The 17413-nt window shown below is 43.8% G+C and overlaps 1 protein-coding gene across 8 annotated transcripts in view; it reads right to left on the bottom strand.

Moving 5' to 3' along the window:
* FUT8 (fucosyltransferase 8) overlaps nucleotides 1-17413 on the bottom strand; it is a 275730-nt gene that overhangs the window by 172058 nt on the left and 86259 nt on the right. The gene's annotated exons all lie outside the window — the stretch shown is intronic.

Raw genomic sequence — 17413 nt, 5'->3', positions numbered from 1 at the left:
AAGCCAGTGGGTAAGGTTAAGATTTTGTCAAGGGTATTTTTAGTAAAAGTCACAGACAACAACAAATAAAAATTCACAGAAACCCGCAACCTGTCCATGACTTTTACTAAAAATACCCAAAACTGACAGTCTGAGCCCTGCCAGGGGCTGACTACCAGCCACTGCTCAAACACGGCTACTGCTACTGCAGCAGGGGCTAATCGCCGCTGCTCCAGCCCAGGGGACTGACCCAGCCCCACTGCTGCTTCAGGTCCTGCTCCAGCACTGGCCGCTGACCACCAGCCGCTCTTCCAGCCCTGCTGCTCCTCCTGTGGCAGTGGGGGCTGAAGCCAAAGAAACAACAGAGGTCCGTTGAAGTCACAGAATCCATGACCTCAAAGACAAAATCATATCCTTACCAATGGGTTACAAAGTTTTAGAAGTCTCAGGCCACTAAAGCTAGAATAAAGTTTTGGTCTTCGTATAACAGAAGTGGTAATGCCAAAATACAGAAGAAAAGATGCAAGAGTATATAGAAACCTTAGAAGAAAGCTGATCACATAACAAAAACCTATGAGGACACATTAAAAATCACAAATGTACAGAACTTGTAGAGCAGATGATTAGAGAAGGATTTAATTTATGGGCAACGCATAAAATATTAATAAGGCAAATGTCTTATTTAAAAGCTCTATGAAGGCAAAAGGTAACTATAAAAATTGTTAACATATCAATCATGCCATTGTGAATCAATTAGTGAATAATGACAGATACAAACTATTCAATACTATGTTTCTGCACCATAAGGAGTTTAAAAGCTGAATTGACCTTTTAGCTAGATATTTTCAAAAGTAGTTATATTAGTTGTCTGGAGCATTCATATTTAAATTGATATACAGAAAAAATTAACAGGTCTGATTTCAGAGGCTATGAGACAGATATAAGTCAGCGGACGTATATCAGCACAGCTCCACTAACTTCACAGAAGTCCTCAAGTAGGACTGCACGTTCCACTTCCTCTCAATACTGCCTCCCAGCAAAAGGCTAGCGAAAGCAGAGCCCGATTCCAAGCTGAAGTTGGGTGCTATAGAAGTATAACCCACGTGCCTAATATGGAGATATCTCTTTAAGAGATATATAGGGAGCAGGTAGGAATGAGTTGTGTCTGGTTCGTTGTTGCTAGGTACATGCACAATTGGTGTTCCACATCCAGAAGTTTCTGGAATTGGATGTGGTAGTTTTGGCTATGCTCAATAGGTTCCCTGTTGCTGGGGTCAGACTCCATGAGGGCCAGTAGTAAGGGGAGCTGCTTTACAAAAGGTCATGTGCCCTGTGTGGCTTGGGAGAAGCTGAGCCACAGGAGCAGAAAGCTGGCTGTTTTCCCTAACTCTGAAACATTTTGCAGCAGGTTTCTGTGGGGACTGACCTGTTTAGATTTAATTTGTTTTCTTTATTTATATCTATGCATAACTATGAAGATAGTGTATATGGATTATAAAGGAGCCATGTTATGTTCTAAAAATTAAGTTGTAGTCATTATTAATAAATAAAATAATAATAAATAATAATAATAATGTTTCTTTATCATAAGACTTCATAAAGTTGGTACTTAAGAATTAAGTTAGACTCATAGACTTTAAGGTCAGAAGGGACCATCGTGATTATCTTGTCTGAACTCCTGCACATTGCGGGCCATAGAACCTTACCCACCCACTCATGTAACAGACCCCTAACCTCTGGCTGAGTTACTGAAGTCCTCAAATCATGGTTTAAAGACTTCAAGTTACAGAGAATTTACTATTTACACCAGTTTAAACTTGCAAGTGACCCCGTGTCCCATGCTGCAGAGGAAGACCAAAACCTCCCCGGTTCTCTGCCAATCTGATCCGAGGGAAAATTGCTTCCCAACCCCAAATATGATCATCAGTGAGACCCTGAGCATGTGGGCAAGGCCCATCAGGGAGATAACTGGGAAAGAATTCTCTGTAGTAACTCAGAACCTTCCCCACCTCCAGCCATTGGGGATTTTTGCTACTGGCAGTCGCCAATGGGCCACATGCTTCCATTGTAGAAATTCCCATCATGCCATCCCTTCCATAAACTTATCAAGCTCAGTCTTGAAGCCAGTTAGGGGTTTTGTTATATTGGGGACTTAGACCCTGTGCAATCCTTGCTGAAAGTCTTTAGAGACTGAATTTTGGGTTTCAAAGTTGCTCTTCTGTGAGAGATGGGTTTTTTAAGGCTCTGGAGAAGGGCAATGAAGTAAACTATGGCTCATCCAAAGGATACAGAAGTATTAGAAAATTTCCAAGGGAGAACATTCTATTCAAGGTACTTCCTCATTTTAAAGGACATTATAGACCACAAATGCTCAATTAAATGAAGAGGTTAAAATTTCAGACGCTTACTCTGGCCCTCAACATCCCTTTACACTCTCTGAAAAACTGGTTTGAGGCTCTCAATCTGAAAGATGCTTATTTCCATATCAATATCAGACAGTCACATAGCAAGTTGCTATGCTTTTGTTCGGGATATGACCGTTACCAACACAAGGTATTACCCCCTTCAGGCTCTTCACAGCACCCAAAGTTTTACCAAACATTTAGTTATTTGAGATTACAAAGTATCTATTTTTCCACCTTGTATGACTGGCTGGTTCAGGCAGCATCTTATAAAAACTTAAAAGACTCAGTGCAAAAGAACTCCAGTCTTGTTCCAGACCTTAGATGGTCTGTTAATCCCCTTGCAGAGAACCTCTTTCATCAGGAAAGTTCTGGACTCCATACAGGCCAAAAGCTCCCTCCTGGAAGAAGGATTATTAAGCACATCTCAAACCACTGGTACTCCAAGAGAGAATTTTTGTCAGATGGGGAAATTCTTCTTCATCAGGCTCATGCAAAATCATGCTCCTGAATCCCAGCTTTCATTTAAAAAGTCAAGTTCCTATCCTTTTTCATTGCAAAGCTATCCTCAAAAATATTAACTGAATTTAAATCAATGCTTGCACGAAGGGTGAGCTTAAGTAAGTCAGAGCAACATTGCACCTTTAGTTAAAGCAGAGCAACTTGTGTTTAGACAAGCCCTGAGTCGTTAAGGAACCTGAAACAATGGCTCTCAAAGGTGCACACTGCCCCTGTCATCTCACTCAGAGACTCATGGACTCAGCATAACTGGTTGGCCATGGAATTTGGCATTTTATTTCAAGATACCACAGAACTCAGCATTTTTTCCTGCAGAGTTCATGATTTTGCTGCAGGGAGGCACACAACTTTTTGTTTTCTATCTCCTTCCCCTGCTGGAACCTGCCTGCAGCTGTCTCCTCTTGCCTCTTCTCTACCTTTCCCTACTACAGGGGAATTGGATTACAGTGTATACTCCCTTCATTGTTCTAAAGTACGAGTCAGGAGAGGTCAGAAAGCCAGAGCTAGAGTTCAGTTTCAGCCAGGGAGAAGGGGAACTAGAAAGGCAAACGGGGCAATTAGGCTGCATGAAGAAGAGAGTAGCAGCCAAGGCCTGTGGAGCTGAGAGGAACTGCTGAAACTGACGACAAGCTTCCCTTCCTTCTCTGGTACACAAAGGGCAGGAAGAAGATGATTCCAAGCCAAACCACCCACACAACATCGTTAACTTATGCAGGTCATAAAGCCGGACTGTTAGAAGAATAAAGCCAAAAAAGATATCCATCAAAAATAATCACTGCTAAAAATCATCATTAAAGAATTATACATCAATGAGTATTTTCAACAATGAACCATAACCATGTGTGTGTTTGGGCACAGGAAGGATAGGAGAAAAAAGAATGTTACAGAGATATAATAAATTAACACTGCCATACCATTTAGGATTTCTTGCCAAAGAATTTAAGGGGTGCTTAATGCAGAATTTCCCATTGGGCTATAGAGTACATGGAATCCTCCCTATAGTTTTTATTGGTTAGAATTGAGGGGTATTTTTTAAAATGTTCCCTCACTCTGTGGGACTGCTGCTTATATTTAGAGAAACAGTGAACTGTAGAGGTAAAGTAGCAGCCTAATAGGATCACAATTGTAGATGCTACTATAAAAACAGAGAGATTGGGGACAACACATAGCCCTAAGCACTTTGTATAATAAAAGTGATGTGTAAGTTGTTTTAGTGATAGAATAAAATATTCAATATACTTCTATAATTAAGTCACCTTACTACAGCTAAGTTTTTGGGCCTGCAGGAAACAGCTGAAAGACACAAGCACTAATAATTGGAAGCTCTTCATAGCATATCGATCAAAAAATCATTCCCTAGTAATTGTTTTTGTGTCTGCAGTACCTTTCATCATTATGCTCTTTTGCTGGGAAAGTTTCTCTAGGTTTTTAGTAGGAGAAGTAGCAAACTACTAAGAATCTTAATTAAGGATCTTTAAAAGCAGGCTGTTCAGAAGACAAGACAGCACAAAATGACTAAATCATACTTCTAAATCTGCCTTCTGTCCAATGAAATTTGCAAGAAGAAAAAAAAGTTACATACCAGTTTGGTAACTGATGTTCTTTGAGATGTGTGACACATTACCATTCCACTTCAGGTGCATGCGTGCCAGTGAACCAATGCCAGAGATCTTTTTCCCATAGTGGAATGTGTCAGGGCAGCACACACACCCTCCACACATCCATTCTGCTAGCCAAGGGTATAAAGGGTAGAGCTGCCCCGACCCCCCTCGGTTCCTTCACACTAGAAACATGTTATCTTTGACTCCAACGTACAGGAGGAGAGTGAGTCATGAAAGGGACATGTGCAACACATCTCAAAGAAAAAGAAAGAGTTACCGAACAGGTATGTAACCATCTTCTCTTCTTTGAGTGCTTGCATTCATTCCACTTCAGGTAACTCATAAGCAGTTCCAGACAGAGGAGGGTATCAGAGTCTACCTGAACAAGAACTCCAATGCCACTCTTCCAAATCTAGCATCATCTCTTGATAGACTCCTAGATATTAAGGTCAGAAGGGAACATTATGATCATCTAGTCTGACCTCCTGCACAATGCAGGCCACCAAATCTCACCCACCCACTCCTGCAATAAACATGTCACCTATGTCTGAGCTATTGAAGTCCTCAAATCATGGTTTAACGACTTCAAGGTACAGAGAATCCTCCAGCAAGTGACCTGTGCCCCATGCTGCAGAGGAAGGCAAACCCCACCCCCACCCCCGGGCTCTTCCAATCTGCCCTGGAGGAAAATTCCTTCCCGACCCCAAATATGGTGATCAGCTGAACCCTGAGCATGTGGGCAAGATTCACCAGCCAGATACCCAGGAAAGAATTCTCTGTAGTAACTCAGATCCCACCCCATCTAACATTCCATCACAGGCCATTGGGCCTATTTACCATGAATAGTCAAAGATCAATTAATTGCCAAAATCATGTTATCCCATCATACCATCTCCTCCATAAACTTAGAGTTTAATCTTGAAGCCAGATAGGTCTTTTGCCCCCACTGCTTCCCTTGGAAGGCTGTTCCAGAACTTCATTCCTCTGATGGTTAGAAATCTTCATCTAATTTCAAGTCTAAACTTCCTGATGGCCAGTTTATATCCATTTGTTCTTGTGTCCACATTGGTACTGAGCTTAAATAATTCCTCTCCCTCTCTGGTGTTTATCCCTCTGATATATTTATAGAAAGCAATCATATCTCCCCTCAGCCTTCTTTTGGTTAGGCTAAACAAGCTAAGCTCTTTGAGTCTCCTTTCATAAGACAGGTTTTCCATTCCTCGGATCATCCTAGTAGCCCTTCTCTGTACCTGTTCCAGTTTGAATTCATCCTTCTTAAACATGGGAGACCAGAACTGCACACAGTATTCCAGATGCGGTCTCACCAGTGCCTTGTATAACAGTACTAAAACCTCCTTATCTCTACCGGAAATACCTCGCCTGATGCATCCCAAGACCGCATTAGCTTTTTTCATGGCCAAATCATATTGGCGGCTCATAGTCGTCCTATGATCAACCAATACTCCAAGGTCCTTCTCCATCTCCGTTACTTCTAACTGATGCATCCCCAGCTTATAACTAAAATTCTTGTTATTAATCCCTAAATGCATGACCTTACACTTCTCACTATTAAATTTCATCCTATTACTACTACTCCAGTTTACAAGGTCATCCAGATCCTCCCGTACGATATCCCAGGCCTTCTCTAAATTGGCAATGCCTCCCAGTTTTGTGTCATCCGCAAACTTTATTAGCACACTCCCACTTTTTGTGCAGAGGTCAGTAATAAAAAGATTAAATAAGATTGGTCCCAAAACCGATCCCTGAGGAACTCCACTGGTAACCTCCCTCCAGCCTGACAGTTCACCTTTCAGTATGACCTGCTGTAGTCTCCCCTTTAACCAATTCCTTATCCACCTTTCAATTTTCATATTGATCCCCTTCTTTTCCAATTTAACTAATAATTCCCCATGTGTCACCGTATCAAACACCTTACTGAAATCTAGGTAAATTAGATCCATTGTGTTTCCTTTGTCTAAAAAATCTGTTACCTTCTCAAAGAAGGAGATCAGGTTGGTTTGGCACAATCTATCTTTTGTAAAACCATGTTGTATTTTGTTCCATTTGACCTCAATGTCCTTAACTACTTTCTCCTTCAAAATTTTTTCCAAGACCTTGCATACTACAGATGTCAAACTAATAGGCCTGTAGTTACCCGGATCACTTTTTTCCCCCCTTTCTTAAAAATAGGAACTGTTAGCAGTTCTCCAGTCATACTGTACAACCCCTGAATTTACAGATTCATTAAAAATTCTTGCTAATGGGCTTGCAATTTCACGTGCCAATTCCTTTAATATTCTTGGATGAAGATTATCTGGGCCCCCCGATTTAGTCCCATTAAGCTGTTCAAGTTTCGCTTCTACCTCAGATATGGTAATATCTACCTTCATATCCTCATTCCCATTTGTCATGCTACCATTATCCCTAAGATCCTCATTAGCCTCATTAAAGACTGAGGCAAAGTATTTGTTTAGATATTGGGCCATGCCTAGATTATCCTTAACCTCCACTCCATCCTCAGTGTTCAGCAGTCCCACTTGTTCTTTGTTTTCTTCTTATTTATATGGCTATAGAACCTTTTACTATTGATTTTAATTCCCTTTGCAAGGTCCAACTCTACTTGTTCTGACCTCAATAAGGTAGCTTTCCTTGCTGATCCCTCCCATCTTCCTCTCCCTGTATGCTTTCTGCTTTTTCTTAATCATCTCTCTGGGATGCTTGCTCATCCAACTTGGTCTACAACTCCTGCCTATGAATTTTTTCCCCTTTCTTGGGATGCAGGCTTCCGATAGCTTCTGCAGCTTTGACTTGAAGTAATCCCAGGCCTCCTCATAATCCCAGGCCTCCTCTGCCTTTAGATCCATAAGTTCTTCAGTCCAATCCACTTCCTTAACTAATTTCCTTAATTTCTGAAAGTCAGCCCTTTTGAAATCAAAAACCCTAGTCGCAGATTAATTTTTGTTTATCCTTCCGTTCAGTTTGAACTGAATTAGCTCATGATCACTTGAACCAAGGTTGTCCCCTACAACCATTTCTTCTATGAGGTCCTCACTACTCACCAAAACCAAATCTAAAATGGCATCCCCTCTTGTCGGTTCAGCAACTACTTGATGAAGGAATCCATCAGCTATCGCATCTAGGAAAATCTGAGCCCTATTATTATTACTAGCACTTGTCCTCTAGTCTATATCTGGGAAGTTAAAGTCTCCCATGATCACACAGTTTCCATTAGTATTTACTTCATTAAAAACGTTAAAGAGGGCTCTATCCATATCCAAATTAGATCCCGGCGGTCTATAGCACTATCACAGGGGAGGCTCTAGTAATTTTCTTCCCCAATGTGATTTTTGCCCAGACAGACTGTCTTATCCATTCCATCGCTTATTTTATGATTCTATTTCTTTACATTCTACCTCATCATTGATATACAATGCTACTCTACCACCTTTGCCTTTATTTCTGTCTTTCCTAAACAGCACATACCCTTCAATACCTGTAGTCCAGTCATGACTACTATTCCACCATGTTTCTGTTATCCCTATAATATCTGGTTTCACTTCCTGTACCGGTAGCTCTAGTTCTTCCATTTTGTTACCTAGGCTTCTCGCACTGCTGTACAAACATCTTAATTTTTGCTGTTTGGCCTCGCTCACATTCTTTACCCGATTAGGCATGGACATTCTACAGCCAGTATGACCTGTTAGACTGGTATCCACACTGCCCTTCCTCCTTATGTCCATTCTCCTACCCACGGAGCATAATGAGTTGTGAAAGTGTGAACGGATGACCAAGTTGCAGCCCTGAAAATGTGATTGATGGCTACATAACTTAAAGCAGACAACACTGCTTGTGCCCTTATAGAGTGCGCTAAAATGCGTTAAGGGGAAGGAACCTTAATGATATCATAGCACTGATGAATGTAGGAAGAGATCCAGGGGGAGATCCTCTATGAGGAAACCAGTTGTCCTCTCATCATCTCAGCAATGGAGACAAATAGACTGCTTAGATGTTACTGATTTGTTAAAGGTAGCTGGAGGCAGGAAGAGGAGGTGGTGGTGGTCTCTGATTCTTATGGTGCATCCTAGAGATTAGTTCAGCTACCTTGGCAGATAGTACATCCCTGGTGGACCTAAGGATGGAAATGCTTTCTCTCAAGGGCTGGAGTGTAAATGCCTAGTGATTTAAAGATTGCCCTAGAATCTTTAGCAGAATGCAAGGCTTTATCTGTTTTCTCAGGGAATAAGTTTACGTCTTCACGGGGAAAATATTCAATTGTTTGTTGGATTTAGCCAGAATGGCAGATGATTGCTGTGATGCTGGCAGACCAAGTACCAGCTCATGCCCAAGTCCCCAGGTCTCAATTGAACACTAACAAATACATAGCTGGAATCAGTCTGGCTCACTGTGTGTTAGTATTGTTAAAATAGGTATTAGAATTATAAAGAATGAGTTTAGTATTTAGACTTTGCTGAAGGTTTGTGAGCTGCTACTTGCATTAATCTCACTTATAACCTCTGTATCTCATGTTGTAAGGTAATATTTGGGTGGTTGTATTGCGAGCCCATGTGACTGTTAATCACCAGATTGGAGAGAGACATAAATTAGTGTGAAATGCTGATCTTCAACAGAAGGTATTATGTCCTTCTCAACAGCAAAAGTCCATTGACACCAGACGGACTACTGTGGGATGTTAAAGAGGGCAGAAGACCGTTGTTCCGCTCTCCCCACCACTCATGAAGATGATGTGAATCATGCAAGTGGATTCCTCCCATCAGCTGAGCTTACAACTCAGAGCACAAGGCAAGAAAGGAATAATAAAAAAAGCCCTAACAAGAAGGAACTGGTCATCTTTGTGCTGCTTGGACTCTGAGGGGTAAAAAGTTTTCTAGGCAGAAGCAAGAGATCCCCATCTGCTTAGCATGAGTTAGTCCTAAAGGACATATAGAGCTTGCTTACTATACAAGGCATATTATCTTTTGAAATTTAAGATTGTATTTCATTTGTGTGTATATATGTTTACCTGCTTTAACCTTCTCAATAACTCGTTTCCTTTTCCTATTTAATAAATTTTCATGTAGTTTATTATAGGATAGGCTACAAGCATTGTCTTTAGTGTGAGATCTAAGGTACAATTGACCTGGGGTTAGCGACTGGTCCTTTGGGACTGGAAGTAACCTGAATATTGCCATGGTTCTTGGTGTGAGGGACCATCTATCACAAAGGTATGCTCACCTGGGCAGAGAAGCAGATCGGCGTACCCAAGGAGAGTGTCTGTAACTCCTTGTTTAGCCAGTTATAGAACCCAAGGCATTTACACACTTAATAATTGGTTGCTGAAATCTAAGTATAGAATTCACAACCAATTTGGGGTTTGTACCCTGGTTCCTAACAGCCTGTCCTGAGGTTGGCATTCACACTCTTGAAGCATTACAACTGCAGCCAAGAAGCATAACACATACTGACTGCCATTACCCCTACTTGAACTGCTAAATCCACCTCATCTAAACCAGCCTGTAAGGACAATCTTGCTTCCCAGCAGCTTTCACTCACAAGTGCTGTGTACTTCTCCTTAGAATCCTCTAGCAACTTGTTTATACATTTCAGCAATCATAACGAACTATGAGAGCATGATGATTTGCAATTCTAAACTGCAATCCTGGTAACAAATAACCTTTCTCCAAAAGAGATCCAATTTTTTGTATCTTTGTCGCTGGCAGTAGATTTAGATCGCCCTATCTCACCTTTTCATTCACAGCCATCACTACCAAAGAGATCCCTGCTGCACTGTATGTTTCAGATGTTATTGGTACCAACAGAGTAAGATGTATCGTAGAGGAAGTTGATATCACAGAAGGTACCAGCAATGTCTCAATGGTACCACATGAGGAGCTTGTGTCAACAACTCTATAATGCTAGAATGCAGTACGAGGGAGTGCGTAGCAGGAGCTCCAATCTCTGTGCTGGTCTTCCAGTGTGAGACCTAGCCCTCAAAGATGAGGAGGGCTTCTTCTGGTTACAAGAGGTTCAAGTGTTAGACTTCTGATGCTGTTTGCAAGGTACCAGAGACAGAGAACAGTGTCTTCTCTCCAGCTCTCTCCACCCAAAGATGTCACCAAATCTGGTGGCATGCTCTGAGACTGAGTCAAGTCCAAATGCTTATGTACCAAATGGCTTGGTTTCAAAGGGGGTCACAAAGCTGCTTCCATCAGGATAATCTCGAAGTCGAACATCCATCAGCTTCTTAGTTCTGGTCTTAAACCCCTACAGATATGGCACTTGTGCCTCACATGTCCTTCTCCAAAACATTTTAAGCAGCAAGAGTGAGGATCACTCACTGGTTAGATTTGTGACAGCTGGAATAGCATTTAAACCCCTGGGACTCAGGCAAATCTCGATAGTGAGTTAAAAGCTCAATGAAAAGTAAAATAAAAATCAATACATTTTTCCTAAACAAGTACCACTAACTAAAACTAGAACTAGAACTATGCTAAAACTATTTAGAATAAAAAAAAATAGGAAAAGATTCTCTAAAGACAGAATGGGAAAGAGTGTGAGAAGGTCACAGATGCCCCAGGTACCAACCATGATCAGTGAGAAGGAACTGGGGGGGGTCAGTGCGGCACCACTCTTCATACCCCTGACTAGCAGCATGAATGCACAGGGGTGGATGTGCCACACTGTCCCAAAAGGTACTGCTATGAGAAGAAGAACTCCAGCTTCAGTGCACTGGTATGCACACATCTGAAACGGAATGGACACTTGAAGATGAATAATTGACTCTGGATTAATAGATACTGAAACAGAGAAGTGTATTTACATTTATATATTTCCATTATAAATTAAGTACTGTAAAAACACTAAAATTCTAATATATTTCAACCATTTATAACATTATATGAATCTGTTTTATTATTTCTGTTCAAACAGCTGTGAATGTCAGCTTGTGAACTGCATTTCAGCAGATGTGCAATGTACAATGTACATCAAACAAAATGTACATATTCCAATGTGACCTTCACATAAGCTTATGCCACTATTCACACCTTGCTTTTGAAGCCACAATCCATCATTAATAATCCTGCCTCCCACCTAGAAAGCAGGGAAGCAGCACTTTTGAAACAGATTGATTCTGTATGATAGATTAAACAACAGGATGTGCTCAGATAACAAGCACTGGGACAAGTACGTACATATACACGTACACCCATTCTACATGAGAAAGTACCAAAAATCCCCAACTGCTGGAGATGGGACACTAGATAGGGAGGGCTCTGAGTTACTACAGAGAATTCTTTCCCAGTTATCTGCCTGGTGGGTCTTGCCCACATGCTCAGGGTCTCACTGATCACTATTCACCTTTCCCTGTAGCATGGAGCATGGTTTAAACTAGTGTAAACGGTCAATTCTTTGTAACTTGAAGTCTTTAAGCAGAAATGGGCAAACTACAACCCGTGGGCCATATCCGGCCAGCGGGACTGTCCTGCCCGGCCCCTGAGCTCCTGGCCTGGGAGGCTAGTCCCCAGCCCCTCCACCACTGTCCCCCCTCCCCCGGAGCCACATGGGCAGCGGGGCTGCGCACTCATGCAGGGCAGTGCGGTAGCATGTCTGGCTCCGGCCGCGTGGTGGAACGCCCAGACATGCTGCTCTGAGCGGCAGGGTAAGGGGGCCAGGGGGTTGAATAAGGGGTAGGGGGTTCCGGGGGGCAGTCAGGGAACAGGGAGCGGTTGGATGTGGCAGAGGTTCTGGGTGGTCAGGGGACGGGGAACAGGGGGCAGTTGGATAGGGGGCGGGTCCCAGGAGGGGGTGGTCAGGGGACAAGGAGCAGGGAGAGTTGGATGGGTCAGGGATTCTGAGGGGGGCAGTCAGTGGGTGGGAAGTGGGAGGGGGTCGATAGGGGGAGGGAGCCAGGCCATTTGGGGAGGCACAGCCTTCCCTATCTGCCCCTCCATACAGTTTCACACCCCAATGTGGCCCTTGGGCCAAAAAGTTTGCCAACCCCTGCTTTAAACCATGATTTGAGGACTTCAGTAACCCAGCCAGAGGTGAGGGGTCTATTACATAAGTGTGTGGATGAGGTTCTATGGCCTGCAACATGCAGGAGATCAGACTAGATGATCACGAGGTCCCTTTTGACCTTAAAGTCTATGAGTCTATGTGCTCAGATGACTAGCAGTGAGACAAATGTGTCATCCACTATATGTAAGACAACTTAGTCCTTCAGTGTTCAAAGGAATTATTTCCCCTACTCTCTCCCTTAATATAGACCCTGATCCTTCAATTGACTCCATGTAAGCACAAGAGCCACTCAGAGACTCAGCTGCAGGACTGGTACCCAATTGTCCTCAAAGATGAACAACATACTACACCTGTACTATATATCTGTATTTGTACTTAGAACAAAACTATGAGTCTTCAATCTACTCACAACAACATTCTGCTTCCCTCTCTTATATGAAATCAGATCACTTTGGAGGGGTGACAGATTCACTTTTCATCATGCATTTGTCTGCATCTGTGTAAATTATCTCAAACTCAGTATTTTTGTCATTTAGTAAAATTAACTAAGCACATAATAAGACAGACTGAAAAGTAACACTGCATTTTCATTCCATTACTGGTTAGCCCATTTTCTGGTCATATTATGAAAGGGGTAGAGAGGGAAATGAACCCCAAATCATCTTGAAAATATTCAGGTCAAACAAAGGAGGAAAAAAATTTACCCCTCCGGTTAAAATTTCAGTAATCACAAACCATGTATTTGAAATCCCTCAGAAGAAAGATTAAAGGACACAATCATAGTACTTTCGGCTGAAAATTTAGGTTTGTTTAATGTAGTTTTTGTTACAAACAAAAAGTCTACTAATAGAAGCTTCTTTTATGATTGTAATGAAAACACTTTGTAGTTTGGATTTACACATTCCTCTGCACTGTCTGAAATCCAAACATCCCAACAGTATGGTAGCATGAGAACCAGAAAGTGAAATTTAGTAAAGAGCATCAGTGGTGAAATGATAAACATGTTTTTTAAAATCCTCATACTCAGGGTATGTCTATACTATGAAATTAGGTTGAATTTATCCAAGTCGATTTTTAGGAAGCGATTTTATACAGTCAATTGTGTGTATCCACACTAAGCGCATTAAGTTGGCGGAGTGCGTCCACAGTATTATGGCTAGCGTCGACTTTCGTAGCGTTGCACTGTGGGTAGCTATCCCACAGTTCCTGCAGTCTCCGCTGCCCATTGGAATTCTGGGTTGAGCTCCCAATGCCTGATGGGGCAAAAACATTGTCATGGGTGATTTTGGGTACATGTCGTCAGTCGCCCCTCCCTCTGTGAAAGCAATGGCAGACCATTGTTTCGCGCCTTTTTTCCATGCAGGCGCCATACTGTTGTCAGCAGACGGTGCAGTCGGCCTGCTAACCATTGTCATCCACCGCTTCCGCTGCAACTCTGCTCTCCTGGTGCCATGAATCCACCTCGCAGGTCCTCTCGTCGTTCTGTATAAATATCTATTCTCATGGCATCCGTCGTCAGCCACTGCTTCCGCTGCAACTCTGCTCTCCTGCAGACGCCATACTACAGCAAGCATGGAGCCCGCTCAGCTCACTGCTGATGTTGTGAGCATTGTAAACACCTCACGCATTATCCTGCAGTACGTGCAGAAGCTGCAAAAGCAGGCAAGGAGGCAATGACAGCGCAATCACGATAGTGATGAAGACATGGACACAGACTTCTCTCAAAGCATGGGCCCTGGCAATTCGGACATCATGGTGCTAATGGGGCAGGTTCATGCTGTGGAACACCGATTCTAGGCCTGGGAAACAAGCACAGACTGGTGGGACAGCATAGTGTTGCGGGTATGGGATGATTCTCAGTGGCCACAAAACTTTTACGTGCGTAAGGGCACTTTCATTGAACTTTGTGACTTGCTTTCCCCTGCCCTGAAGCGCAAGAATACCAAGATGAGAGCAGCCCTCACGGTTCACAAGCGAGTGGTGATAGCCTTCTGGAAGCCTGCAATGCCAGACACCTACCAGTCAGTCGGAAATCAATTTGGAGTTGGTAAATCTACTGTGGGGGCTGCTGTGATCCAAGTAGCCAACACAATCACTGAGCTGCTGCTACCAAGGGTAGTAACTCTGGAAAATATACAGGTCATAGTGGATGGCTTTGTTGCAATGGGGTTCCCCATCTGTGGTGGGGCGATAGATGGAACGCATATCCCTATCTTGGGATCGGACCACGTTGGCAACCAGTAAGTAAACTGCAAGGGGTACTTTTCAATGATATTACAAGCATTGTTGGATCACAAGGGACATTTCACAGACATCAACGTGGGATGGCCGGGAAAAGTGCATGATGCTCACATCTTCAGGAACTCTGGTCTGTTTGAACAGCTGCAGAAAGGAACTTACTTCCCAGAGCAGAAAATTACTGTTGGGGATGTTAAAATGCCTATAGTTATCCTTGGGGACCCAGCCTACCCTTAATGCCATGGCTCATAAAGCCATACACAGGCACCCTGGACAGTAGTAAGGAGCAGTTCAACTATAGGCTGAGCAAGTGCAGAATGATGGTAGAATGTGCATTTAGACGTTTAAAAGCTCACTGGCGCAGTTTACTGATTCGGTTAGACCTCAGCAAAACCAGTATTCCCATTCTTATTGCTGCTTGCTGTGTGCTCCACAATATCTGAGAGAGTAAGGGGGAGATGTTTATGACAAGGTGGGAGGTTGAGGCAAATCGCCTGGTGGCCAATTACGCGCAGCCAGACACCAGGGCGATTAGAAGAGCACAGTTGGGCGCGCTGCACATCAGAGAAACTTGGAAAACCAGTTTCATAACTGGCCAGGCTATGGTGTGACAGTTCTGTTTGTTTCTCCTTGATGAAAACCCGCCCCCTTGGGTCACTCTACTTCGCTGTAAGCCAACCAACCTTCCCCCTTTGATCACCACTTTCAGAGGCAATAAAGTCATTATTGTTTCAAAATCATGCATTCTTTATTAATTCAGCACTCAAATAGGGGGGAAAACTCACAAGGTAGCCCGGGAGGGGTGGGTGAGGAGGGAAGCACCTGGTGGGGTGGTGGATTAGGGGAGGAGGGAAGGACAAGGCCACACTACAGTTCAAAACTTATTGAATGCCAGCCTTCTGTTGCTTGCGCAATCCTCTGGGGTGGAGTGGCTGGGTGCCCATAGCCTCCTCCCCGCATTCTTGGGCATCTGGATGAGGAGGATATGGAACTTGGGGAGGAGGGCAGGCAGTTATACAGGGGCTGCAGCGACGGTCTGTGCTCCTGCTGCCTTTCCTGCAGCTCCACCAGACGCCTGAGCATGTCAGTTTGCTCCCCCATTAGGCTCAGCATTGCATCCTGCCTCCTCTCAGCATGCTCCTCCCTCCTCCCATCGCATTCATTTAACACTTTCCTGGACTCTGCCATTGTTTGCCTCCATGCATTCTGCTGAGCTCTTTCAGTGTGGGAGGACTGCATGAGCTCTGAGAACAAGTCATCGCGAGTGCGTTTTTTTCACCTTCTAATCTGCACTAGCCTCTGGGACGGAAATGATAGGGGGAGCGTAGAAACATTTGCAGCTGTGGGAGGAAAAAAAGGAAGAGTAGTATTTAAAAAGATACATTTTAGAGAACAAAGGGAAGACTATTTCACACTGAATCAAGCGATTCACATTACATAGCACATGTGCTTCACCCCACGCCCCAGCCCCCACCCGCCCACCATGTGGCTAGTATCAGGGAAGATCCCTCTCAGCCAAACACGAACAGCTCAGCATGAACGGGCCTCCCCGCACCACGTGGCAAAGGCTTTTAGAGTACCTCCAGGACAGCTTCATGGAGATGTCCCTGGAGGATTTCCACTCCATCCCCAGACATGTTAACAGACTTTTCCAGTAGCTATACTGGCCGCAAATGCATCCCAAGTCTTCAGGGCAAATTCATCATTAAACACGCTTGCTTTTAAACCCTGTATTATATTTACAAGGGTACACTCACCAGAGATGCCTTCTCCAGCTTCATGGTCCGGGAGCCCGCCTTGGGAGGGTATTGGCTCCAAGAGGATGAATAGTTCCTGGCTGCCGGGGAGAAGGGATTTTCCGCTTGCCTGCTGTGCGCTATCCTCAACCTCCTCCTCCTCATCATCATCTTCCTCATCCACAAAATCCTCATCCCTGTTGAGTGAGAATCCCCCCTTACAGGTGTCCACGGACACTGGTGGGGTAGTGGTAGGGGGGCCCCCTAGAATTGCATGCAGCTCATCATAGAAGCGGCATGTATTGGGCTCTGACCCGGAGAGACCGTTTGCGTCCTTTGTTTTTTGGTAGGCTTGCCTCAGCTCCTTAACTTACAAGCGGCACTGCTGTGTGTCCCTGTTGTAGCCTCCGTCCATCATGCCCTTGGAGATTTTGGCAAATATACTGGCATTTCGTCTTTTGGAACAGAGTTCTGCCTGCACGGATTCTTCTCCCCATACAGCGATCAGATCCAGTACCTCCCGTTCGGTCCATGCTGGAGCTCTTTTGCGATTCTGGGACTCCATGGTTACCTGTGCTGATCAGCTCGCCTCGCTGGCCAAACAGGAAATGAAATGCAAAAGTTCCCGGGACTTTTCTTGTCTACCTGGCCAGTGCATCTGAGTTGAGAGTGCTGTCCAGAGCAGTCACAATGGAGCACTCTAGGATAGCTCCCAGAGGCCAATACCGTTGAATTGCGTCCACACTACCCCAAATTCAACCCAGCAAGGTCGATTTTCGCGCTAAACCCCTCGCCGGGGAGGAAATCAATTTTAAGAGCCCTTTAAGTCGACAAAACAGGCTTGGTAGTGTGGACGGGTGCAGGGTTAAATCAACCTAACGCTGCTAAATTTGACCTAAACTTGTAGTGTAGACCAGGGCTC

Source organism: Chelonia mydas, chromosome 6 (genome assembly GCF_015237465.2).
Source record: "Chelonia mydas isolate rCheMyd1 chromosome 6, rCheMyd1.pri.v2, whole genome shotgun sequence".
Classification (NCBI taxonomy): domain Eukaryota; kingdom Metazoa; phylum Chordata; order Testudines; family Cheloniidae; genus Chelonia; species Chelonia mydas.
This window is presented reverse-complemented; position numbering and strand designations above follow the sequence as displayed.